Here is a 26,742-nt window from a genome sequence, read left to right as displayed (position 1 = left end):
TTTCTTCCCTGTCTCTGACTGCCCTTCTTGGTCCCCTCCAATTCTCCCTTCTTCTTGGCCTTCAGAATGGGGGCAAAATGTAGGCCTGGTTCCCCTTCAGTTGTAAGCGCTGAGTATTTTGAGGGTGAAATGGTGGCATCTGTGGATGTTGCCCTCCATATGCAGGTGGTTAGGGTTGCCAACCCTGACCGAAGCTATTCCGGGAGATTCCCTGCCCACCCCCAATGATGTAATGTCATTTTTATAAAATATCCTATTAAAATCTCCTGGATTGTTTTCAATGGTCACCAGGAGATCGATGCTGATCCTGGGAGACTCCAGGCCAATCCTGGAGGATAGACTACCCTAGGGCACCTCTCATGGGTCCAAGATGCATCCCCATTGGGCATGCATGAGTGGGGTCTAGCATTTCTAACAGCTGGTTACCAATGCTGTAATGAGTCTGGAGGGTTCAGTCCCCTCAAGGGTGTGTGGGTTGGGGGCAAGGGGTAGCACTTCTGCCAGGCCTGCCACAAGCCACTCCCATTGTCTGGAGGCAGGAGAATCCCCCCATTTGGAGGAGGATCATTTTCAGTCAGTGGGTAGGGGAGGCAGGAGCAAGTGGAGGGTTTTGCTGAGTGTGGTTCTGTGAGGGATACAGGGAAGTTCCCCTCAGAACTCCCCACAGCCTGATGCAGCAGCAACCCCCGCTCCCCCACAGGAGGCTGCAGGGAGAGGCGCGCGGAAGGAGCCCGCTGCCCCGCTCAGGCGCACGCTGCGCTCTGGTGCGTAGGAGGGCGCGTGCAGAGCCTGTCCCTGCTCAGTGCGACGGCGCCCGGGGGATCGGAGCCCAGTCCCCGGCTCTCGTGCTGGTAGCAGCCGCCGCACCCCAGCCCAGGAGCCGGCGGCGCAGGTTCAGCCCACACGCAAGTCGTGAGTCTCCGACGGCCGCAGGAAAAAGCTCCAGGACACGGTACGGGAGGGAGGCAGGCACAGAGCCGGGGCAGCATCCGTGTTTATGTGGATGCGCGCCGTGTGTCTAGGTGCAAATGCGTGTGTGCGTCTTAATGTCCGGGCATGTCCTGGGTGTCTGCAGGGCTGGGTACGTGCGCAGGCGTGTCTGCCTCCGTGTGCAGTGTGAATGTCTGTAGCGGGGTGTGAGCCGAGCGTGCATCTGTGTGGATTGTGCGTTCGTATGTGGTGTGTGTGTGTCTGTGCGGTCCTGTACAAATATGTGGTTATTTTAAAAGTTAGTAACTTTATGAAAAGTACCTGTAATCACTTGTGTTTAAATTATGTATCTAACTACACTTTGTTTAAAATATTTCTGTTGGGTCGATCTACCTGCAAACTAACCAAGGCGTAATGTTATCAGAGAATGAACTGTGTTCTGATAATTTCTGAGCAAAAGAGAAATTAAACTATACCTGCATGAAATTAAAAAAAAATTAAACACATTTTATCTGTATCTTTTCCAAACATATAAGATAAAAGATGAAAAATATCTAAATAATGCAGTCATAGCTTGAATTCTTGGATGAGAAATACATGCAAAGTATTCTTCCTATTATTATAATAATTTGGATGTTCACAGATCATTTTCAGATACATCTTTCTTTCTATACCAATCGAGATTTTTTTTATCCTGCTGCCTTTTTTGTGCTTAGTTTTTTTGTGTGTGGCTACCATCCTGCCAAAAAATTGTTTACCAAGCCTGCAACTGAGACAGTTGTGTTTACTCTAGGAGTTTACACAGATCTCTGCTATCCTTACACTTCTGTTGAGGGGTAGATGGGACAATCAACCAGCTGACTAGTTTAGTCGTAAGCCTAGAGACCTTGGGATGTGAGGGTGCTGTGAATACAGACTCCAGCTGTGCTGTACAATTAGTCTTTATGACAGAGAATACACTCTGATTGCTCTTTGTAGCGGGAGTAGCAGTGTTGGTGAGAAGAATCCACAGTGTTTTTTCAGGTTCACATATAACAGTGTTAAAAGAATGAGAATGCTTTTATCTTCTTGATGGCTCCTTTCCTCTTCTAATCCTGGCTTGATCTCCGTAGGTGCCTTATCATGAAGGTGACACCCACTAGGAGGAATAGGGACAGAACTGCCTTCAGAATTCCTCACAAGTGCTGCCACTACTAATCACTTGATTATTGGCATATGTAGGGTCAGTAGTGCCATAAGTGATACCAAGTCCATTTTTCTCCTCCATGGCAATATCTCTTGTCTTAAATAACCCCTATGCCCAGTACTACTAAGGTTTGTAAATTCACTGCAGTCATATTAGCTGCCAAAACTGAAAGCAAGGTAGGCTTTCAAAGTATGTGTGATACTTTAGGGAGACACTACCAGCACTTCTTCATTATTTTAGTTTAACCACAAATCTAGGAGCCACATTGTGTATTCTGTATCAGAGGGGTAGCCGTGTTAATCTGGATCTGTAAAAGCAGCAAAGAATCCTGTGGCAACTTATAGACTAACAGACGGTTTGGAGCATGAGCTTTCGTTGGTGAATACCCACTTCGTCGGATGCATCCGACGAAGTGGGTATTCACTCACGAAAGCTCATGCTCCAAAACATCTGTTAGTCTAGAAGGTGCCACAGGATTCTTTGCTTATTGTGTATTCTAAAACACAGCCCCACTAGTGTGCCTTACCTGTGACCTGAAGGGAATAACTCTAGAAATGAGAGTGTAGTTCAGTTTTCATGTCCAGTCAAATGCTGGTGTCTCAGCTGAAACTGTCAACAAAGGCCAGAATTTGGGCTCAATCCTACAAAAGAAAATCCTTCCTGAAAAAGTCTATAAGACTCTTAAGCAGATAAATTAAAAGGACACTGAAACTAAATGAGTAGGGTTAATAGGAAGAAAAGCCAATATCAATGAGCTATTCCAAGGGTACTTACAAAAAAGGGGAAAAAGAGGTGGGAAAAATGTTTGAAAGAAATATTGTTAAAAATACTGGCTCTGTTATCCGAATTCAGATGATACAATAATGTTTTAAGACAGCAAAGGGGAAAGGGTTTTAAAAAATCCATATTTGAGGGCCTGACCTTGAGTTCAGTGACTGTTTTGTCTGAGTGATGAGGGCAGCATTGGACACTGAAAGGGAGAGTAAAGAACTAAAATAAAGAAAAGATTCTTTAAAGAATTTGATTGGTCTTCTAAAAGATTATTGTTGTCAGGGGTGATAAATCCAACATGTAATCACTCCTAAAACCTCAAGAATTCACTTATTTAAGCCTTTATATGCCCTTTTATTGTTGTTTTTAAAAAGAAAGAGGGTGCTGATGGCCCGTTGCTGTGATACATGGCAAAGAGACAGCAAAGAGAAGAGAAGTAATATTTGGGGCCCAGGGAGTTTACACATTCAATTCCTTCAATCATGGGAAACCCTAACATGACAAGAACTGTGCATTGCCATTTGGTTCTGAGTGTTGGCATCCCTGTGTAAATATAACCCACTTTGCTGCCCTGGAAGTCCTGAGAGAGAGGATGAACAATTTTTGCTTCTTGGTGCAGTCTGATATGAGTCCATTATTCTTCTGACTGAGCAGAATTAGTCAGGACCATCACTAGATTCTGTCAGCCTACTCTCCCACTGAGTAAGACAAGACTCCTTCCCCTTCCTCCCTCATCATTTCGACTAGGGAGAAGAGAAGTGGCTTCTGAGATTGAAGCGGTTTCTCCTGCTCAGTGCAGAGCATACCATTGCTGGACCATTATTTTACAATTTTCTTCCATTTTTATTATGAACTGAGAGAGAACTCAGTTATATTTTTACATGTTTGCAAACATTCTTGGGAACAAACTGGGACATTTTTCACAAGCAGATCAAAAGGTCATTGGGTGTTTTGAGTGGTCTTCAGTCAAAACTCACCTATCTTTGTTTTCTAATGTATTTCCTGTGCACCTTATCTTTTGAACCTTTAGATAGCTTAACTGAACGGAGTAGTGTTAAATGCAAAACCTGCTCCCCCGTCAGCTTTATTTTTAATTTGTTCAGATCAGGATAGCTGTAATCTCCCTGAAATAAACTCACACTTTCATTACAGAAATGTTTTACTCAAATTATTTTAAAATAAAACGGAGATGATCGGGAACCTCTTTTGATGCTGGTGCTATTCCTGTCAGTTATGAGATTGTGCAGAACTAACCCTCCTTACCCTTGGGATGGCTAATGGGAAAAATAAATCTAAACTGAGGGATGTTTCTAAATCCTCTACTTTGTCACTTCCTTATTGCTTTTGAATGTCTCAGTACCTGTCTCACTTATGCCTTCAGAGTCAGGGACAGCAGACTCACTGGAGGATGTGTGTGGATTCTTAGGATAAACATCTACTTTAGGATGTATGCTACTAATGCTGAACTCACTAAGCACCATCTAAGCACATTTGAGAGTAGAATTTGGCTTTACATCATGTGAAGACTGACAGCTTATGTTTTATACACTTCTTCATGGATAAACTGAGTGTTAAAGTTACCGACAAAAGGATCCCTTGTCTTGTAATCTTACTGTCATCTAACTCTACAATGAAGTCAGTGACATTATTGCCCTCTATATGTTGAGAGGAGTACATGGAGAAGACACTTAAGTGGCAGGAGAACGTGTGATGTGCTGGGAACTGGCAGGGCTTGTCATAAACAGATAGTTAAGGGTTAACAAACAGGGACCCCAAACACCTGACCAGAGGACCAATCAGAAGACAAGATACTTTCAAATCTTGTGGAGGGAAGCCTTTGTTTGTGGGTTTTGGGTTTGGCTTTGTTCTCTCTGGGTCCTGGATGGGACTAGAGGTGCAACCAGGTTTCTGCCAATCTCCCTGCTACAGTCTCTTATCTATTCAGAATTGTGAGTAAGAAAGGGCGGTCATAGTCTTTTAAGTTGTTTTTTTTTTCATTTACATATGTGTACTTGCTGGAAGTAGCTAAAATTGTGTTTCTGCTGGAAAAAGTTTCTTTTTATTGTTTATACGTTGAAAGACCCTGTAACTGTTTACCATCTAAAGTGCAGAGATAAACCTTTTACTTTTTTCTTTCTTTCTTATTAAAAGTTTTGCTTTTAAGACCTGTTTAACTTTTTTCTCCTAGTTAAGGTTCAAGGGAATTGGTGGGGAGAAGGGAAGGATAAATTTTCTCTTTGTGTTATATTCATGCAGCTTGTATTGCCTCTGGGTGAGGGGGAAGATAACACTCCTCTCGGTGTGGTGATTCAAAAAGTTGAATCAGGCGATCTCCTAGTGTTCCCAGGGCGGGAAGGAGCTGGGAGGAAGAAGGGAGGGGGGAGGGAATGGCTTATTCCCTTTGTTGTGAGACTCAAGGAATCTGGGTCTTGGGGTCCCCTGGGAAGGTTTTGGGGGGACCAGAGGGTATCAGGCCCTAAAAATTCCTGATTGGTGGCGGCCTATCAGATCTAAGCTGGTAATTAAGCTTAGGGGAATTCATGCTAGTACCCATATTTTGGACGCTAAGGTCCAAAATTGGAAATTATACTTGACAGGGCTGGATTAACTCTCCTGTGGGCATGGGGCTATTAGATTTTGTAGGGCCCCTGTATACAAGTCTTTTTTCCTGGGAGGGAGTTTGGTGCAGGAGAGGGCTGAGGCAGGGGATTGGGATGCAAGAGGAGGTGCGGGGTCTGGGAGGGAGTTTGGTGTAGGAGTGGGCTGGGGCAGGGGATTGGGGTGCAGGAGGGGGATTCTGATCTGGGGCAGGGGATTGGGATGCAGGACATCTCTGCATGCCCCTAGGGGAAGGGGAACAGCGTGTCTCTGTGTGCTGCTTGTGCCCGCTAATGCCACCCCCGCAGCTGTGAGTACGGTGCTGGGGGCAAGGACAACGCGCGGAGCTGTCTCTCGACCGCCAGGGACCTCAGAGACATGTCAGCAGCAAGTCACTTCTGGGAGTGGTGTGGGGCCAGGCCAGGCAGCTTGAGCTCTCTGAAGGTCGCTGCCTGTGATTTATTTTTACAGGGTCCCCCTTGAGCCAGGGCCCTTGGCTGCAGCCCCAAAAGCCCTTGCCTTAATCTGGCCCCAGGAACTGGCTGTATTTTTAAAGATTGTATCAGTTAATATATTGAGTGACTGACAGCTTGAGAATTGGAATGGAATGTGTTCACGCTTCCCTGGGCCGGGAGCGGAGTCACAGTTGGGCTGGGGGCTGAGAGTGGGGGCAGTGTGCCAGTGGCTGGAGGCCTGGGGCCAAGAGTGTGGTCTGGCGGCCAAGAGCAGGGGTTGGGAGTGGGGGCCGGCAGCTGCAGCTGGGGCAGGGCGGGGCCAGAGCAGAGCTGGGAGCAGAGTGGGGCTGGACCCACCATGGGTGCTGGCCTGGGCTGCACTGTGGCCCCCAGGATGTTCCTCTACACCCCCCTTGGGGGGCCGTGCCCCAGAGTTTGGGGACCACAGTTCTAGAGGTTAGACCAGGGGATGGAGATCTGGCTTCTTTTCTTCTTGTTGGTGAGATCTATTTGTGGTAGACCTCTATGCCACTTAAGCCAAAGTATGCACAGAGACCATGCAGGAGACTGAGGGTGGCCCAGCACCACAAACTTTGCCTGTCTAGCCTCAGCACCCAATGGAAGGGGTCTCTAGTGGCCCTTGACAAGCCAGCACGCAAAGCCACAAAGAGGATGAGCTAGGGAAGGGGTTGGAGGATCCAGGGACTCAACACTAGGATGGAGTGCATGTCACCCTTAGTAACCTTGGGCAAGTCACTTTATATCCCTGCGCATCAGTTTACTCATTTTAAAAATAGGAGTTATAACTGCCTACCAAAAAGAACAGGAGTACCTGTGGCACGTTAGAGACTAACAAATTTATTGCAGCATAAGCTTTCGTGGGCTACAGCTCACTTTATCGGATGCATGTAGTGGAAAACACAGAAGGAAGATATATATACACACACACAAGCAACATGAAACAATGGGTGTTACCATACACATTATAAGGAGAGTGATCAGTTAAGATGAGCTGTTGTCAGCAGGAGAGAAAAATAACTGTTTGTCGTTGTAATGAAAATGGCCCATTTCCAGCACTTGGCAAAGAGATAAGGATATAGTGGGACATTTTCATTACCACTACAAACAGTTATTTTTCTCTCCTGCTGACACAATAAATTTGTTAGTCTTTAAGGTGCCACAACTACTCTTGTTCTTTTTGCGGATACAGACTAACATGGCTACTACTCTGAAAATTGCTACCACTATACTTGGTGCTTTGAGTTCTTCCGGTGAAAGGCACTATAACTTGAATGCAAAATATTATTTATTATTAGTATAAATGTTGAAGAGTGTGTTGTCATCTGTTCTTTTATTACTTCATGAACGCTATTTGGGTATTTCCATCATCAGTGGAATATGGAATAAGAAAACAACAAAAGAACAAAATAATTACTTATTTCTGTGTATTTAGAATTTCATGCTATCCTTTTTTATAGTTCTTTGAAAAGAATTACAAAATTTATGAAATGAATGGTGGGCTAAAAGTAAAAAAAAAAAAAAAGATTTGGTATTGATCTAGACAAGATAGGTATTTGCCTACTTCTTGAGTTTGCCCAACTATTGCCTTTGAAAAATTCTAGAATACTTTGGCTTGATTCTCCATTGCCTTACACCTTTGTACACCTGTGCAAAACAAGTGGAACATGTGGCCAAATCAGAATTCTCTAGGAACTTACACTAGTGGTAGAATTTTACTCCAGCTTTACACAGGTGTATATGACTACTTAAGGGGCAAGGTAGCAGAGCATCAAGCTATTTCTCTTTTGCCTTAATTTTATGCTTACGCAAGCCATTCATTTCAAATTGTTTCTTTAAGATGTTCATAAATTTCTTTAACATTTTCATTTTGTATTAAGGCCCTCAATAAGCATGTGTATCAGTGATTTGCCAAGTTGGGGCCTAAAATTTCTTATGTTTAATCTCAGGTCATATACAAATGTTTAAGTTGCACATTACATAAACTTGCCCACCTGCTTCATAGCAGCTGTGTATCCTCCTCCCTATCTACTGATCAGCCATTCAGAATTCTGCAGTTACCCACTTCCGGCTGTCCAGCCTCAGCTAGATCCCCCCCACCCCCTGCAGTGACAGTCCTGCCTCCTCCCAGCTGCCAAACCTTTTGGGATTTCCCCAGCAAAAGCTCTCTGAATTGTAGATGCACTGAGGAGTGCTGGTCCCAATGCTTCAAGAAAGTGCAAACTTCCATGAGACACTATGGTATGTCTTAATGTGTGATGCTTACTGTGACAGACCCAGACCAGTGGGGTACAGGAGTCTGGCCCTACTGGTATCCAGGAGGTGGGTGGGCAAAGCCCAGCCACTTCTAAAGGACCTCCCCCCAGCCTAAGGGGAGGATCCACAGCTCTGTGACACCAACTAATTCCGTGGGACAACTAATGAAAAAACAGGATCGGGAGTGGGGTCACAGGGCTAAACGAAGGGAACCTGATGGGGACACCAAGCAGAGAACCCCGGACAACACCCACTGCTCCTTCAAGGTGTCAAGGGAGCCAACGGACACCGCCCAGAGGAATTCTGCCTGGATGCGTGTGTGACATTATTGATATAAACTGGGACCATATAGAACATGGTTTGCAACCAAGGTCCTGTAGTGGCACCAAATCCTATGTAAAGGGGGTCATATAAGGTGTCTAAGACCAGGTTATGATTATGCTGTCTGTATCATTATGTAGTTGAAGTTATAAATATTGGCTGTATACTGTCTGTATTTCAAATTGGTGCTGCAGTTCTGGGAAACACCCCAGACAAGTTGGTGTTAGCTCTGCCGAGCCTGCTTGATGGCCCATTAAGGACCATCAGCTACACAATTGACCCATTGAGAGGAGGCAGATACGCCTTGTAACTCAGCAGGGTGTGCAGGGACTTGCCCATGTGACTCAACTCCATTTTGCTGTAATTTTCCACAGTAAGGACAAAGACATGTTCTTACACCTGGAAGCGCCTATATAAGGCTGATGCCTCATCTCCATTTGGTCTTCAATCCTGCTTCCTACCTCTGGAGGGACTTTGCTACAAACTGAAGCTCTACGTAAAAGGACTGATGACCCATCCCCTCGGGGGATGTACTCCAGAGACTTGATTTAAACCTGCAGTTTACTCCATCACTGCTACAAGCCTGAATTAAGAAGTTTGCCATTACTGGATGTAATTGATTCCATTTAACCAATTCTAGCTCACATTTCTGCCTTTTTCCCTTTATGAATAAACCTTTAGATTTTAGATTCTAAAGGATTGGCAACAGCATGATTTGTGGGTAAGATCTGATGTGTATATTGACCTGGGTCTGGGACTTGGTCCTTTGGGATCGAGAGAACCTTTTTCTTTTACTGGGATGTTGGTTTTCATAACCATTCATCCCCAGGATGGGTGGCACTGGTGGTGATACTGGGAGACTGGAGTGTCTAAGGAAATTGCTTGTGTGACTTGTGGTTAGCCAGTGGGGTGAAACCGAAGTCCTTTTTGTCTGCCTGGTTTGGTTTGCCTTAGAGGTGGAAAAACCCCAGCCTTGGGCTGTGACTGCCCTGTTTGAGCAATTGGTCCTAAATTGGCACTCTCAGTTTGGGTCCTGCCAGAACCGCATCGTCACAGCGTGAACGGACGGAGGAGCAGAAATAGGCCCCACAGTCGCAGGAAATCCCATCGGCCAACCTCCTCTCCCTGGTTTTGTAGATGGCTAGTTTGGCCAGGACCAAGAAGAGGTTGACAAGGAGATCCCATGACTTGGTGGGACCATGGATGGGGAGTGCGTAGATAAACAGGTGAGGGGAAAAGTGCAACCAAAAACGCAACATAAGATTCAAGAGGAGCCGGAACAGGGTCTGCAATCTGTCGCACTCTAAATAAATGTGCGCCAGGGTCTCTGTCATGCCACAAAAAGGGCAGGTGTTGGAGACGGGTAAACCGCGCCAAGTACATGCCCGTGCTCACGGCCCCATGAAGGAGCTGCCAACTGACATCCCCGGTGGGCCTCGGGACCAGGGCAGAGTATAAGCTGGCCCACCAGGGCCTCTCACCCTCAAGAGGTGGCAGGAGGTCCCGCCCTTTGGTATGGGGGCAGGACGCGAGGGTGAGGTAGTGGAGAGTGTGGAGCACGAGCGTGTACAGATGTTTCCTTGGTGCGGCCTGGAACAGAACCGGCTGCAGATCGTGCAGCTGGCTCGCAGTGAAAGGGTGAGGGGGCTGATTGGGTCCATGGGGCGGGGGCCCGATAAAAAGGGCCACGGGGCCTGGGGTGGACGGGGCGTGCCCTCTGGCAGGACCCGGTTGAGATAGGCCCGAGCAGCGGACAGTAAAGCAACCTTCACCTCCTGAAGTACGCGCCGGGAAGTACGAGGTCTGGAGAGCCCCATGCGCTGAGCAAACGTCAGGGGATCCAGCCAGTCTCCCCGGTCGTAGTCCAGGAGGTCTCCGACCCTGGTGACTCTCGCCAAGACCAGCCTCTGGCACACTGCGGGGGACTCTGCCACCTGCACACGAAGCTGGGGGTTGTGTAGCAGGGGCTCCATGAGGAGATCGGCCCCCACGGTGGCTGCCATGGACCTTGTCGTTGAAAAGAGCTTCCCGGTCCGGAGGAGGTCTTGGTAGAAGACCGGCAGCCCGGAGAGGTCTCGCGGAAGACCTCTTGAATGGAGGTAAGAGAGCTGCCGGTAGTAGCGGAGCCCTTGGAAGCGGCAGATGAAGGCATGCGCCAATACGCTCCACACCGGACTACCTGCACCATACAGGAGCCTCTGCAGGGCCTGGAGGCGGAAGACATGGACCTGAGTGTGTAGGCACTTCAAGCCCTGCCCCCCCTCCTCCAGGGACAGGTGGAGGACCCCTGCAGAGACCCAGTGCATCCCAGGCCAAAAGAACTCCAGAATCGTCATCAGGAAACTTGGGGCCATGATCAGGGTGTTGAGCCGGTATCAGAGCATGGACAGGACTAGCTGATTCAGCACCAGCGCCCTCCTTTGAAGGGAGAGGCACCGGAGTAGTCCTATCCATTTCTGAAGTGGATCCGTCACTCTGCCCTCTAAACCGTGCCAGTTGTCCGGCGGAAACAGATGCGTGGCAGAAAGGTAAATGCAGAGATAGAGCAGCGGACCTGCGCTCCACCGGATGGCCTGAAGCGTGGGTCCTATTGGCATCCAGCGGGGGTGAGCGGGTGAAGCCCGCCCACTTCTAAAGGACCTCCCCCCCAGCCTAAGGGGAGGACCCACAGGTCTGGGACACCAAGTAATCACGGGGGACAACTAATGAAAAAACAGGATCGGGAGTGAGGTCATAGGGCTAAACGAAGGGAACCTGATGGGGACACCGAGCAGAGAACCCCGGACAACACCCACTGCTCCTCGAAGGCGTCAAGGGAACCAGTGGACGCCGCCCAGAGGAACTCTGCCCGGATGCGTGAGCGGATGGAGGAACGGAAATAGGCCCTACAGTCACAGGAAATCCCGTCAGCCAACCTCCTCTTCCTGGTGGTGTAGATGGCCAGTTTGGCCAGGGCCAAGAGGAGGTTGAGAAGGAGATCCCGCGACTTTGTGGGGCCACCGGATGGGGAGCGTGTAGATTAAGAGGTGAGGGGAAAAGTGCAACCAAAAACGCAAGAAAATATTCAGGAGGAGCCGAAACAGGGGCTGCAACCTGGCGCACTCCAAATAAATGTGTGCCAAGGTCTCCTTCTCACCACAGAAAGGGCAGGTGCTAGGGATAGACGTGAACCGCGCCAAGTACACGCCGTGCTCACAGCCCCGTGAAGGAGCCGCCAACTGATATCCCCGGCGGGCCTCGGGACCAGGGCAGAGTACTAGCTGGCCCACCGGGGTTCCTCACCCTCGAGAGGTGGCAGGAGGTCCCGCCATTTGGTATCGGGGCGGGACGCGAGGGTGAGGTAGTGAAGGGTGTGGAGCACGAGCATGTACAGATGTTTCCATGGTGCGGTCTGGAACAGAACCGGCTGCAGATCATGCAGCCGGCTGGCAGTGAAAGGGTGAGGGGGCCGATTGGGTCCATGGGGCAGGGGCCCAATAAAAATGTCCACGGGGCCTAGGGTGGGCGGGGCGTGTCCTCTCGCAGGACCCGGTCGAGGTAAGCCCGAGCAGCGGACAGTAAAGCAACCTTCACCTCCTGAAGTACGCGCCGGGAAGTACGAGGTCTGGAGAGCCCCATGCGCTGAGCAAACGTCAGGGGATCCAGCCAGTCTCCCCGGTCGTAGTCCAGGAGGTCTCCGACCCTGGTGACTCTCGCCAAGACCAGCCTCTGGCACACTGCGGGGGACTCCGCCACCTGCACACGAAGCTGGGGGTTGTGTAGCAGGGGCTCCGCGAGGAGGTCAACCCCCACGGTGGCCGCCATGGACCTGGTCGTTGAAAAGAGCTTCCAGGTCCGGAGGAGGTCTTGGTAGAAGACCGGCAGCCCGGAGAGGTCTCGCGGAAGACCTCTCGGATGGAGGTAAAAGAGCTGCCGGTCGTATCAGAGCCCTCGGAAGCGGCGGAGGAAGGCGTGCGCCAATACGCTCCATGCCGGACTACCTGCACCAAACAGGAGCCTCTGCAGGGCCTGGAGGCGGAAGACATGGACCTGTGTGCGTAAGCACTTCAGGCCCTGCCCCCCCTCTTCCAGGGACAGGTGGAGGACCCCTGCAGAGACCCAGTGCATCCCTGGCCAAAAGAACTCCAGAATCGTCGTCCGGAGGTTGGCCAGGAAATACGGGGCCGGGACCAGGGTGTTGAGCCGGTACCAGAGCATGGACAGGACCAGTTGATTAAGCACCAGTGCCCTCCCCCGAAGGGAGAGGCACCGGAGTAGTCCTGTCCATTTCCGGAGCCGCTCCGTCACCCTGCCCTGCAAATCTTGCCAGTTCTCCGGAGGAGACGGATGCATGGCAGTTAAACTGCGAGATAGAGCAGCGGACCCACGCTCCACCGGATGGCCTGAAGCGTGGGTGGGAGGGAGCTCGCCTGCCACCCGTCCCCGACCACCAGGCCAGAGCTCTTGACCCAGTTGACGTGGGCGGAGGAGGCCGCCGAGTACACAGCCTGGCAAGCCACCACTCGCGCCAAGTCGCCCCGGGTCCTGGACCACGAGGAGCACATCGTCAGCGTACGCCGACAGGGCCAGCCGCAGCCCCAGTTCCCAAAGCACCAACCCCATCAACCTCTTGCGGAGGAGACAGAGGAAGGGCTCGATCGCCAGAGCGTACAGCTGGCCCGAGAGGGGGCACCCCTGCCGCACTCCCCGCCTGAAGCTGACCGGTTCGGTCAGGGTCCAGTTGAGCCTGACCAGACACTGCAGAAGCGTACAGCACCTGGAGAAAACCCACAAACAGGGGTCCGAAGCCGAACGCTCGCAGAGTGCCCAGGAGATACCCGTGATCCATCCTGTCAAACACCTTCCCCTGATCCAGGGACAAGAGGACGAACGACAGACCATCCCTACACCCTAATTCCAGAAGGTCCCGGACCAGATACAAGTTATCAAAGATGGTGCAGCCCGGGACGGTGTAGGTCTGGTCTGGATGGACCACGTCTGCGAGCATGGACCCTAGCTGCATGGAGATGGCCTTCGCAATGATTTTGTAGTCCGTGCTGAGGAGCGAGATGGGACGCCAATTCCGTAAGTCGCGGAGGTCCCCCCTCTTCGGCAATAAGGCCAGCACGGCTCGCCTGCATGAGAGAGGGAGGACCCCGCTCTGCAAAGACTCGGCCCAGACGGTGACCAGGTCTGGGCCGAGGACATCCCAGAACACGCGGTAGAACTCCACGGTCAGCCCGTCCAAGCCCGGAGATTTATTGGTGGGCATGCGACGGAGGGCCTCCGAGAACTCGGCCAGAGTGAGAGGCAGCTCTAGCCGGTCCCGGTCACCCGTGCTGACCGTCGGGAACCCGTCCCAGAGCACTCTGCAAGCGTTAGGATCGGTCGGATCCGGGGAGAAAAGAGTGGTGTAGAAGGCCCTGGCCCTCTGGCACATCTCCGCCAGATCCATGAGGGGGGTGCCGTCCTCCGCCAGGAGGCAGGTGACGTGCTTCTTGGCCCCCCTCCTTTTCTCCAGGGCGTAGAAGAAGCGGGAGCCGCGATCCATCTCCCGAAGTAGGTGGATGCGGGATTGAACAAAAGCACCCCGGGCCCGATGGTCTTCGAGGGCCCGGAGCTCCTCCCGCTTCTCCCGGCACGCTCCGCAGAGGGGTGGATCCTCGGGGCTGGTGGCCAGACGCCTCTCCAGCTCCAAGACCTCCCGCTCCAACTGCCCTATCGCCGCATCCCTCCGTCGGCTGGTGCCCCGGGTGTAGTCACGGCAGAAGAGCCGGGCGCACACCTTCCCCACATCCCACCACTGCCGCACCGAGGAAAAGGCACGCCTCTGCCCTCGCCAGGCCAGCCAGAACTCCCGGAAGGACGCCACGAAGCCCGCATCCTCCAGCAAACTATTATTAAAGTGCCAATAGGCTGGCCCCAGCCTCTCCGCGCAGAGAGAGGCCGTCACGGTGGCAAGGTGGTGATCCGAAAAGGGGGCCGGCCGAACGCTGGAGGAGTGGGCCCGTGAAAGGTGGAAACGTGACAGGTAAATACGGTCTAGCTGGGAGTGGCACGACCGATGGGCCTCCACCCGGACGAAGGTGAACGTCGAGACGTTGTCCGGGTGGTAGTCGCGCCAGACATCCACCAGGGAGTGGCGTTCGACGATCTCCCGGAGGACGTCCGCGGCGGCCAGGCACTGCTCGGTCCCCGAGCGGTCCCGTTCCTCGAGGGTGGTGTTAAAATCCCCTCCCAGGACCAGGCACTCACGAGGATCCAGGGAGCCGAGGAAGGCGGACGCCTGCTGATAAAAACGTAGCCTCTCCGGGCCCAATGTCGGGGCGTAAACGTTGACGAGATTAACCACAAGCCCCTCCATGCGGACTCGGAGGTGCAGCAGGCGACCTGGCACAGCCTTGGCAACCCCCAGCACCTCGGGCCATAGGTCGGGGGAGAACAGGGTCGCCACTCCAGCCATGCGGACCGAGAGGTGGCTAAAGTAGACCCCGTCCCCCCACTCCAGCTGCCAGCTAGCTTCAGCAGCCGGATCCGTATGGGTCTCCTGTACGAAAACCACAGAGTACCCCCCCTCCCGGAGGAAGGGGAGCACCTGGCTCCTGCAGAGACCCATCCTACAGCCCCGAGCGTTTAATGTGGCCAAGATGATTGGTGCCATGAGGAGGGCTGGGGGGGATCCTCGCCGGCAGACACCCACAGCCTCTGTCGGGCCGTGCAGCAATCTGTGACCTACTCCGTAGGTGAGTAAAGAGTCGCGGAAGAGGCGGACCCGCTGGCAGGCCGCGGCGGCCTGCTTCCCGGTCCTCTTACCCTCCCCCATGAGGGCCCTTGCGACCCGGAGGACTTGATGGAAAACCCCCCACCGCTGGAGCGCAAGCTGGACTTTGTTACGGGAGCCACGGACATCCTCAAGGAACTCCCGCAGCTCCTCCTTCAGCGCATGGTCCTTCAGCGCATGGGCGGGGCAGGGTCACTGATCTACAACTGTCCCCTAGTGGGGCCCCTGTCACAGCCCCATGGCCCATCAAGGCGGGCAGGCAGGAGGCAGACCCCCGATGTGGTGTCCTATGGGCTGATGCCACGCGACCTGCCCCACTCCCCGGTTCAACGGGGGCAGCGTAAGGAAAACAGCAGCCCCTGATGGGTCGGGATGGGGAAAAACAACTAAAGCCGCTCCCTGGGGGGTATCCCCAGGGGTGGCACTGGCAGCACGGGAGGTGGAGGGGACAAGGACAGGGCTGGCATCAGGAATAGGGCAGGGGACAGGAGTAGGGCAGGGATCAGGAGGGGAACCGGGGAGGTGGGCAGAAGTAGGGTCCTGAGCCTCAGTAGTCGGGCCGCTGGAAGGTGACCCTTCCTGGTTAGGCTCAGAGATCTGGGGAGTGGGAAGGAGACCCCCAACGATGCCGGGCTCAGCCACTATGGTTTGGGCGGTAGCCCTGGTATCAGGAGATGGAGGGCCTGGCCTTTTTGGCGGGGCCCTTACCCTTTTTCCCACCCCGACCTTTTCCACCGGCTGGGGGGGGCTCCCCCCAAATTGGAAGGGGTGAGGGATGTGGCAGCAGCGGAGGTCTCCCCGGTACTCGCTGCTGCTGGTGCCTCCGCAGGGGTGGTGGCAGGTGGACCAGCAGCGGGGTCGAGGTAGAGGCCTGGGGAATGGACACGGGGGTAGGTGGAGGAGGGGCGGTGGGAGCATTGCGAGGGGTCTCCCCCGCCGCGTCCCCTGCCATAACGAGAGCAGGGAGGGGGACAAACAGCGAGGGGAGGGGAGGGAGAGGAGGCGACCACTCCTCCCCGCTAGGCTGCAGGCAGGAGAGGAAGGTGCCAAAAAGGGAAGGCTAAAGGGGCGTGGGGAGCAACCAAGGACCTAGGGGTGGGAGGGTGTCAGGTCACCGATTCAGAGGGGATTCCAGCTCCTCCAGTTGCACTAGGGGATATAGGGGGCCAACGGCATAAGGGAGTGCAGCGAACAAGGGCAAACTCAAATGGAGGAAGGGCACAAGTGCATGGGAGGGGGCATGGGCGCAAAAGGGAAGGGACCAATCAGGGCTGGGGGATCACAGGTTGGTGGTGGGGAAGAGCGAGCTGGGAATTGGATGGAGGGACCATGGGGCTAGCTGCAGGGCTGAAGCAGGACTATCAGGGCTGCAGAGGGAAACAGGTGGGGCGGACAAATGTGGCAAAGGAAAGGGAGTCAGTCCAGGGGGCCGGGAGAGAAGGTGCACCCACGGGCACTTGTGCAAAAGTCAATGCTTGGCTGCTGCAGGCCCAAATGATGGAAGTGGACATGGTGAGCCAGGCGAGCAGCTCAGTCACAGAGGCAGGAATCCGAAGCAGAAGGAAAACAGCCAGCGGGGGTGGTGGAGGGGCAACAATGGTGGTGGGGGCAAAGGGGAACACAGATGGACCAGGGGCAGGCTCCACGCCACACCCCTGGTACCCCAACAGACACAATCCAAACCCCCACCACAAGAGCACAGTTTGAAAAAGACTCAGTCCAGTAAAGCCTCCTCCACAGCGGTCCTTACGTGGTCTTCCAGCAGTGGGTGGTCCTCTTCTCCTCCTCGGGGCTCCAACAGCTCCCCTGCAACAGCCACAGTAGTCCCAGCAGCTCCAGGTGGTGGTGGTCTGGTGTCCAAGCAGGAGGGACCCCGCTCAGATGGTGTCCTCAGCAACAAGAGCAAGGGCCCCTCACTCCCCTTCTTCTCTGGGAAGCAGGCCAGCAGCCTTCCCACCCCTCCCCCCCGGGCTGTAAGTGGAGCAACAGCAGGAGTTGAGGGTGAGGGGATCAGCAGCCAGCCAACTAAAGGGTAGCAGAGAAGTGGGGAGGCGGGGATGGAAGTGATGGTGTCTGGCCCAGCCAAGGGAGCAGCAGGAAGAGCAGCAGCGAGGGCCCAGTGCTCAGCAGGAACAGCAGCAGCAGCCCTCTCCCTCCTTCCTTCTGCAGCAGAGGAATAGAAGGGAGATCTACTGGCCACTGAAGAAGCAGGTTTCTGTTCCCTGAGTGACCAGAGCAGGGACTGCACTAGAGTAATCAGGAACCTGCTAGAACCAATTAAGACAGACAGGCTGATTGGATCACCTGAGCCAGTCAAGGCAGGCTAATCAGGGCACCTGGGTTTAAAAAGGAGCTCACTCCAGTCAGGTGAAGAGGAGAGGAAGTGCGTGTGAGGAGCTGGGAGCAAGAGGCACAAGGAGCTGAGAGTGAGAGGGTGTGCTGCTGGAGGACTAAGGAGTACAAGCATTATCAGACACCAGGAGGAAGGTCCTGTGGTGAGGATAAAGAAGGTGTTTGGAGGAGGCCATGGGGATGTAGCTCAGGGAGTTATAGCTGTCATGCAGCTGTTACAAGAGGCACTATAGACAGCTGCTGTCCACAGGGCCTTGGGCTGGAACCTGGAGTAGAGGATGGGCCCAGGTTCCCCCCCAAACCTCCCAACTCCTGATCAGACACAGGAGGAATTGATCCAGACTCTGGGGAGGATCACTGAGGTGAGCAAATCTGTCAATGAGTGCAGGACCCACCAAGGTAGAAGAGGAACTTTGTCACATTACTTATTCCAAGAGACTTATTAGTAATGTTGAATTGTGAGGCTTGAAATACCCATTTATTTGTATTTATTTTTCTCCAGAGGCATGACTAACTTCACTCCTTCTAAAAATCTTAGTGGACTCTGCTAACTTTACCTAAAGCTGTTACACAATTAAATTGCCTTTTTATATTATAACAACGATGGGACAGTTTTTCAAAGATTTAGAAACTGACAGATATAAATAGGCACCAAGTGGGATTTTCAAAATGTGCCTAAGCAGATCTGTCTCTCACTCCCATTGAAAACAGGCACTTAACCTGTTTAGGAGCTTTTGAAAATCCTACTAGGCATCTATCTGCATTTTTAAAATCTGGCCCGAGATGCTGTGTGGTTTGATGTTTTTAACAATTCAGTAAAGCATACTAACTTTTTTTAATTAATGAAAAGGAAAAATGATATAAGGATGAGGCCAAATTATAAAAAATAGAATAGCAAAGGATTGAGAAGATAACACAAAATTCATATACCTTGTACCCTGTAAAATATGTTTTCTTGATACAGGTAGATATCACAGCAGAGTGGAGCCATGTCTACAACACAGGACTGGTAGTCCATTAGCGCTGGGTTTTACTCCTAGCTGTGCTACTGACTTGCTGTGTCTTTGGGCAAGGTGTTTAATGTTTGTGCCTCAGTTTCCCCTTCCACAAGATGGAACAACAATACCTACTCTCCTTTGCAAAGTGCTTTGAGATCTAGGCATGAAAAAGTGCCCATATAACTGCAAAAATTAGCATATCACACGTGAGTTACATAATCAATTGTTGCACTTGCTTAGGTTGACTGAATTTTGTTGTTATAAACAAAACAAAGTGGCAGGCCTCAGTGGGTATGTTATAGTTAGATGGGTGCCATACACAGACAGTGAATTCCCAGTGATGCACTTAAAAGATTTAGCCTCTAAAAGGTAAGGACAGTATTGCTCTGGACACTGGTCAGGCCTCTGTATAGTCTTCTTAGCAGACCTATAGAGCTGATAGGACATCCCCATAACAATGAAACATGGTAATGTTTACCTGGCATCTGATTCAAAGTCTGTTCCCAGGACTCTCTAGTCATTGTAATTCTTATAAGGCCTGATCCAAAGCCCGATGAGGTAAATAGGACTGTTGACTTCAGTGGTTTTAGGATCAGGTTCCTAGTGAGTCTAGGGCTATGAGTCTGCTTTCTGAACTTTTCACACTCTTTCTAAACAATGGTGATAGTTTAATGACACTCACTTTTGGTTTTGTTTGGAAATTTTCATTGTGTGAATGATTTTTCTTAGTCTCAGGCTGCTTGGCAGGCAATATAATTTGTCCTAGTTTAACGTGGAGTATTACATTTTTCATAGAACTCTGGCTGTGGCCTTCTGGATAGCACCAACATTTCATAAGAAAAAAGGCACTGAAGCAAACAAGGTAATTTTATATGTTATTGAACATCCTGCTGGGTTGTAGCTAAATGCCATCTGCTGAAAGGTTGCAATCACTATAGAGGAACACTATTCTCCGATTATCAAATGGTGCATTATGAAATACATTTTTCATTATAGTGAGTCACACAAAACTACATTTCAGGTGAATTAAAGTAGTTGAAATAATAATGGGTATGTTGCTGCTCTGCTTGCTAATAGTATAGTAGATTTACTTTTTTGTTAGCTTTTTGGAATGGAGGCAGAATAGTCTAGTGTTTAGAGCACCCAACTGGGAGTCAGGAATTCTGACTTCTTTCTTGCTCTGTCACTGATTAGCAGTGTGAACATGTATAAGTCACTGACACAAATTTTCAGTGGTGTCCTGTAATTTTGATTGTCCAACCTTGAACACTCAGTTTGTGTTTTAGAGATGCTGAGTATCTGCAGTGCCAGTTGCTTAAACTGGGGCTGTATATTTTTAGCGTCTATAAAAATCAGACCCCGGATTTCTAAAGCTAGGCACCCCCAAAATGAGACATTCTGAATTGCTTTTGAAAATTTTGGCATTAACATTTTGATGCCTTATCTCCTTGTGAGGCTTCATTGATTGTTTGTAAATGCCTTGAAAACCTTGTCTATAAAATGCTGTGGAAGTGAAATATTTTGTTGTTTTAGTACTACTATTAATAATAAATAAAGACTATGTATGTTTAACTTGCATGGGTAATTTTAAACTTCTGCTATAGGCAGTCATGAAAGAAAATATTTAAACTGCATGTATAATCAAGTTAAACAGTTTTAGTAATATGCACATCATTCATATTCCATATTTATTTTGTCTTTTGGACTCTTACATTTTCATAGGGTAGTTAATTCAGTTCTGTTGATAGCTGTTGTGTTAGTGTTAATTCTACAAGCATTTTATTATGGCCATCAGAATTATCAATAGATTTCAGAGCACAATAATTTTAACCATGTGCTTCCATGATACTATAGTACAATGTTGTACTATACTGCAAACAATCTTTGATCAGTGACGTTTTCACAGTGAACCAGAATTTTAGATCTCATAAAACAATGCAATTTTGTGCTGAACAAAATCAAACCTCTGGAAAAGCGTCTGAAAAAGATGAAAGGCCTGAAATGCTGATCTCATTGATTACTCTTTTTAACGGAAATAAAAAGAGATTACCTTTGATTACAGCTAATTCTGTTTGTATTAGAAGGGAACAAAGGCATATAGTGACAGATCCTCCTCAACTTGTGTAAATTGCTGTAGCATAGTTGAAGTCATTGGGCTGTGACAACTTATGTCTGCTGAGGTTCTGTCCAATAAATTTCCCTACATAGGGATGTTCACTTTGTCCTTTAAATTACTTTAAAAAATCATCGTGCCCTAATACTTGTTCTTAGAGCTTTTGCATAAATAGTAGATGTAGCTTTCCTTCCTCTCACAACTGATATTGAACCAGACATTTCACGTGCAGTAATATTTTTCAGTATTAATATTGAGAAATGAATAAGATTGTATGGTCTTTGGGGGCAAGGACTCTGTCTTCCTGTAAGGTGCCTTTCAGGCTTTTGAGCTATAAAATTAATGAGTGATAATTTTATAATGGCTACTTCCCTGCCCAGAAGTTTACTTTAGATCGATGACAACAGCAAGGGATAACAAAGAGATGACTGAGAAGGGCAGGACAAGGGGAAAAGGGCAGTAGGATTGTGTGCTGCCTTAGGATGCTAGTGCATATGTGTCTTGATAATTAAGATATGATAATGAATTCTTTCTAGAAATAATTAAGATGAATTAAATGTAAGTGCTGAAAACAGACATGTGATTCAGTATGGCTGTTCCTATTTCTGGTCCAACCAGTGTAGTGTCCTCTCTAGGATTGTGGCCAGCACTGCAGATCTGGGTCAGGTCTTGAGCCATGTTAAGACTGCTTTGTGCCCCCTATCATTGTGCTAAGCATCAAACAGCTGGTCCTGAGGATCAGGGCCTTTGTGTTTTGGTCATGCAATGCCTCAAACAGAAACTATTTGACTCTGATGTTTTTACTACAGAAACAGACTGTATAAATTAGGTGTGGAGTTTGGAAACTGATGTCAGTCTAAGTTAAGTGAAATCTGATTAGTGGGAAATGCTGTGTGCACACTTTTTGCTAAAGCTTAAACAGGGCTTGGTCTTGCAAGGTGCAGAAGCACTCTGTCTCCAGTCCAACAATGCATGTAGATATGCTCAGCAAATTGTGGGTTTGAGTGCTTGGTAAACAAGAATGCATTACAGCTGGACATTTTTAAAGACCACCCAGGGTGAGATCCTGGCCCCCTTGAAGTCAGTGGAAGTTTTGCAATTGACCTCAGTGGGGCTAGGATTTCACTCTAGACATTCTAAGTTTTTGTTAAACTTTCTGGGCTAAATTCTGCCTTAATTACACCTGCCAAACCCTACTGAAGTACCAGAGGGTAGATTTTGTCCATATGGCTTTAATTCAGTACTAGTGTCATAGGTCTGTTTTCATTTTTTAAAAAATTCTGGATGATTCAATGGAATATCTACATGCCATGGCAAAGGAATTGGAAAATCACTGAAATAGTTTAACAAAACTATATTACAGTGACAGGAGAATGTAGGTTTTAAAAATACTTATTGACTGTGTCTGTAGTTTGAGATCACCTATAATATGCAGTTCATTTCAGTTTGGCTTGACACCTTCCAGAGGAAACCTCATAGCACTGAGTACGGTGCAAGGAAAAATAACTTGATTCCTGGACTAAAACTAGAAAGAGTTAAATAACTGGAAAACTGGGGAAACCAAATTGCATAATTAGGTTATATGTAGAATTTTGTTACAAATATACACAGTATCAATCAAATAAATTATGTCTGATTTATCGGAAATAGCAACAAAAAGTCATATTGTGTGGTGAAATAACCAGATCTAAGGATGCATGTCCAGCCTTTCAGTATGGTGTGATAAATGTGAGATGACCCCATTTTGAAAGGTTGTAACCTGTAACAAGTGTTTTCAGTTATTAAAGAAAAATTATAAGCGAAAAACAGTAATGAAAGCTTTTATATCTGATTCTTGAATCTGTAATGATTTGTTTAGTGTATTGCCAATGTCCCACCAATGTTGGAAAACCTGATATTTTTTCCTTCCCAACTGTCTTCTACAGCGTATGTAGAAAATACTGCACTGTTATCTGAAAATCTGATTCAAGATTTTCTTCTTTAAAACTAGAAACCTCCCATATTTCTGTAGGTGGCCATTTTCCTTTCCTTATGTTTTTTCTTCTTTTTAATCAAAAGATCTCTTCTCGGCTTATTTGTTTTCTTCAAGTTCTTTGTTGCCATATTTTGTATGCTTTTCCATATGCAAAGAACAGCCATATACCTTAAGTATGAATGGCCTTAATTTTATATTTAATATTACAAGAATGACAATACAACCTGTAGACATGTGGACTCACCCCTGCGGTGCCTGGGAATTAGCTCACTTCCAGCCAGGAGCACCCTCTGCAGGCCGGTGATCCACCTGTCCTCTTGGCTCCTGTGTCCCTTCCTGGACTCCGATGCCCTTTTAACTTGGGTGCTGCTCCCTGGCAGTACCCTACCAAGTTGGGTCTCCCCTCCCTGGGGAACCCCCAACCCACTATCCTGACTTTGCCTTAGTATAAGGCTACTGCCCAGTCTCCATCTAGACCCCATTCACTGGGGTAGACTGCAGTATCAGCCACTTATCATAGGCAAAGGGGTTTGGACCTGCTGCCTTTGCCTACCCCTGGGCTGCCCCCTGCAAACCTCAGTACCTCTCGGCCTTATACTAGGCCGCAGCCTGGGGCTTTCCAGGCAGGAGTTTCCCAGCTCCTCTGCCTTTCCCCAGCCCTGCTTCACCCAGGTACCCCATGTCTAGCTCCCTGCAGCCAGGCCCTTCTCCCTCTACAAACAGAGGGAGACTGACTGGGCTTTGCCTTTTATAGGGGCCAGCTGGGCCTGACTGGGACCTGGCCACAGCTGACCCTGCTTTCTCCCAATCAGCCCAGGCTTCTTGCCCCAGCCCCAGCCCTCTCCTGCACTGTTTTAAGCCCCGAAGGGCAGGAGCAGGTAGTCACTCTGCTACAAACCACAATGAAATCACCATGACAGAGGGCATGAAGTACTCCTCTATAAGGCCTTGTCTTTGGAACTCGTGGGAAAACACTGATGTAAATACCTACAGTGCCGTGTCTCCATTCAAGCCATGCTGTTTGAAGTTCAGGTCAAGTACAGTTCTGTCCCATGACCACCCTGGTGCTGCATTATACCTTTGCAGTTGCACTGGCATTTGGGTACCTCTCCCTAAGTTCCCAAAATAGCTTCATGAAGCTGTGGCTTTTTAGAGAGCTAGGAAATGAGGTCATATTCCTGTCAGTCTCCTGGTGCCCGTGCTGTTGGCTAGTGCTTTTATCAGAATGGTGGCCAGGGTGACCAGTTAGCTCTTGCCCATTGCTCAGCAAAAAAGGTTCTATAAAGCAGTGAGCAGACGGCTGAGGCAGCTAAGCAGAGGCAGTGGAGGATGTTCTGGCAGTACTTGCTGAGAGCCAGAGACCAGTTCGCTGAAGCAGTCATGATGCAATCGTTGTGCTTTCATTGAAATCATAGGAGATGGCTCTCTACTATGCTTGCAAATCAACTTCACAGGGTCTCATGTCACTTTTGTGCCTGGACTATGCTCATAGACAGGTGGGACAAAACTATTCTCAAGCAGCATTGGTCACATAACTTTGAGATGAAAAAATAGGCTCCATTTAAAGATGCAATAAACAGAAAATAAGTTATAACTGGCACATGGGCTACATATACCACAAAAATAATTAACCTTCATAGAAGGAATAGCCTCATTCCCATTGTTTATTTTTATGTTCTTAAGTAGGAGAAACGTCTGCACTCTTCTCTACTTTTTGGGTCCTACTTAACTGAAAAAATCTAGTTGCATATGTATAGCCCTCTACAAAACACATAAATCCTCAGTCTGGCTTTGTTGGGATTTGAAATAGGCTCAACAGGATCAACCAACTACCACATTAATGTGCTGAGTCTGTTCTCTGGCAGCTACAAATGAATTTGATAACATGAAAAATTCCTGTGTGGAAAAATGGAAAGCTGATCTCCGAATAAAATCCTCTCTGGGATAAGCAATCCACTTGCACTATGGCATATTATTCAACATCAGATAAGGGCAAGGGACCAACTAAAACACTCAGTAATACATTTCTCAACCTGAAAACGTGTTTCATGAGATTAAATTTTAGCACAAACACAAGCTGACACACAGTCAGAACTCCCAGTAGGAGTTGCATGCATGTAAAGGGTGCATGATAGTCCTATTTGTGGTACTAAATCTGTATTTTTAGATAAGTTTCCATTACAAAATTAAATTATGATGATTTTTTCCAGGCGTGGGAATTTGTTTATAATGAGCCAAATCCTGCTGTTTATATGTAAAAATGACCCAATTTTAATGAGAATTTTGCTTGAGTAAGGACTGCAGGTGAAATTGACAGTTCTAAGGCTCGAGTGGGACTTAAGTGGGGCATACAGCTTTTACTGGCCCTTTCCAGAGGGCTGAGTTTCACATTGTATGATTTGGACCAGTATAATCAGTCTTTTGAATATCTGAGATGAACCCAATACATTTTCTAACATTCCTGGGATAAAAGAATTTCTGTTGTGATATGCTGAAAACACTGGGCTAGATTCACAAGCTGCTTATGCCAATGTAAATGACGGTAGAATTCCCTTGGGATGGAAACTTCACCAGGGGACTGAGTTTCATTTGTTTTGCTGTAATTCAACTCTTGGGGCATGGCATAGCAGCAGGGACTGATACAACACAGAAAGCGGATGGCATTGCCAGGAAAGGGATACATAGCATGCCAGGAGAGTCAGCTAATGCAGCAGCTTTCTAGAGAAGATGTCAGCAGTAAAGTGTCTATAAGGGACCAGTGAACAATGAAATTGTTACCCTGGCAGAAACCTGACATAGGGCAGAAGTAGAAACATTAATTTCCCTCTAAAGAAGGTTGAACATCATTCAAGTATAATGGGTTTAGCTGGCATAGGCAAGTGTAATTATATCTTCCTTTGCCAGCTTAGCCAAATTTGTCTATATTGGGTATTTACTATAGTTCCAGGATACAATAGGAATAGCTCACTAGGGAAGTTTCCTTAAGTCCAATGTAAGTAAAGTTTAAGTTTTCTCTACTGTCATACAATCAGAAACACTGTGTAAGAGGATACTTGCACCATCTGTATCTCCTATAATTATCCTGAACCCAACGCTAGATTTTGTGTCCCTTTTTAAAAAAGACATACTGCTAAATAGATTTAAAGTATGTTGCCTTTAGAACAATAAGTGAGCGGCACTATAGCACTAATGAAACACCAGGCGCTTGGCAGGTCTCTGTCAGCTGAGAGAAATAGCAAAAGCAGTAGAATAAGAACAGACTAATTTATTCTACTCTTTTATGTGCAGCATACTGACTTGCAAATTCCACAGTGTCAGGAGAAAAGTCTGTTTTAAAGTCTGTTTCATGTGCTATAAATTACCTGAGGGAGAGTCTGAATCTTTAAAGGGAATTTAGATAATTTCTCTTTTTTTAAAAAAATGCAGTATAGTAAAAAACATTCTCAAATGTTCATGCTAATTTTATATATAAAAATAGACATTAAGCTATGAATATCATAACTAGACTTCTGCGTTCCGATTGCCAGCCTTTTGGTCAGTTTATAGAACTTGGCAGTCTGCAGTCAAAGAGGAGCCAAATATTTTGTTATGGGTTTGGGAAAGGGTGAGAAAGTAAAGAAGAGAAGAAAAAGATTTATGAAGTCTTCGTTGAGCTGTATGATGATTAGACTCATCTTACAAACCTCAGGGCTAGATCCTGGGTTCTAGCAGAGCTATGCTCAGAACCAGCATAGGACTGGAGGGGGAAGGTGTGAAAAGTTGTCTCTCAGACACCTTTCTGCTTTTCCAATCCTGGGACTGGTGTTGAGACTTTCAGTCTATGCTGTAATTTATCAGAGCTTGAGGGCAGCCAGTAGTAATGTTCCACACCCCTGACAGGTCCTCAATGCCAGAGGGCCAGATGACACTGGCTATGCCAATTTTATGCTTGCTGGAGATTCTCCTACACCAGAAGAGTCTTCAATTGCCACATTAGGGCAACTTTGCAGCTACTTTGCACTATCTGAAT

The 26,742-nt window shown here is 48.5% G+C and overlaps 1 protein-coding gene across 1 annotated transcript in view; it reads left to right on the top strand.

The window, feature by feature from the left end:
• Nucleotides 1-883: 883 nt before the first annotated feature.
• The window catches only part of LOC127050317 (myosin-11-like), an 86,805-nt gene continuing 60,946 nt past the window's right edge, over nucleotides 884-26,742 (top strand). The window contains exon 1 of the mRNA XM_050952163.1: nucleotides 884-952. The gene's annotated coding sequence lies outside the window, so the exon portion shown is untranslated. The remainder of the gene's footprint in view (nucleotides 953-26,742) is intronic.

Source organism: Gopherus flavomarginatus, chromosome 4 (genome assembly GCF_025201925.1).
Source record: "Gopherus flavomarginatus isolate rGopFla2 chromosome 4, rGopFla2.mat.asm, whole genome shotgun sequence".
NCBI classification, from domain to species: domain Eukaryota; kingdom Metazoa; phylum Chordata; order Testudines; family Testudinidae; genus Gopherus; species Gopherus flavomarginatus.
The sequence above is the reverse complement of the archived record's forward strand: the minus strand, read 5'-3'. Positions and strand labels throughout refer to the sequence as shown.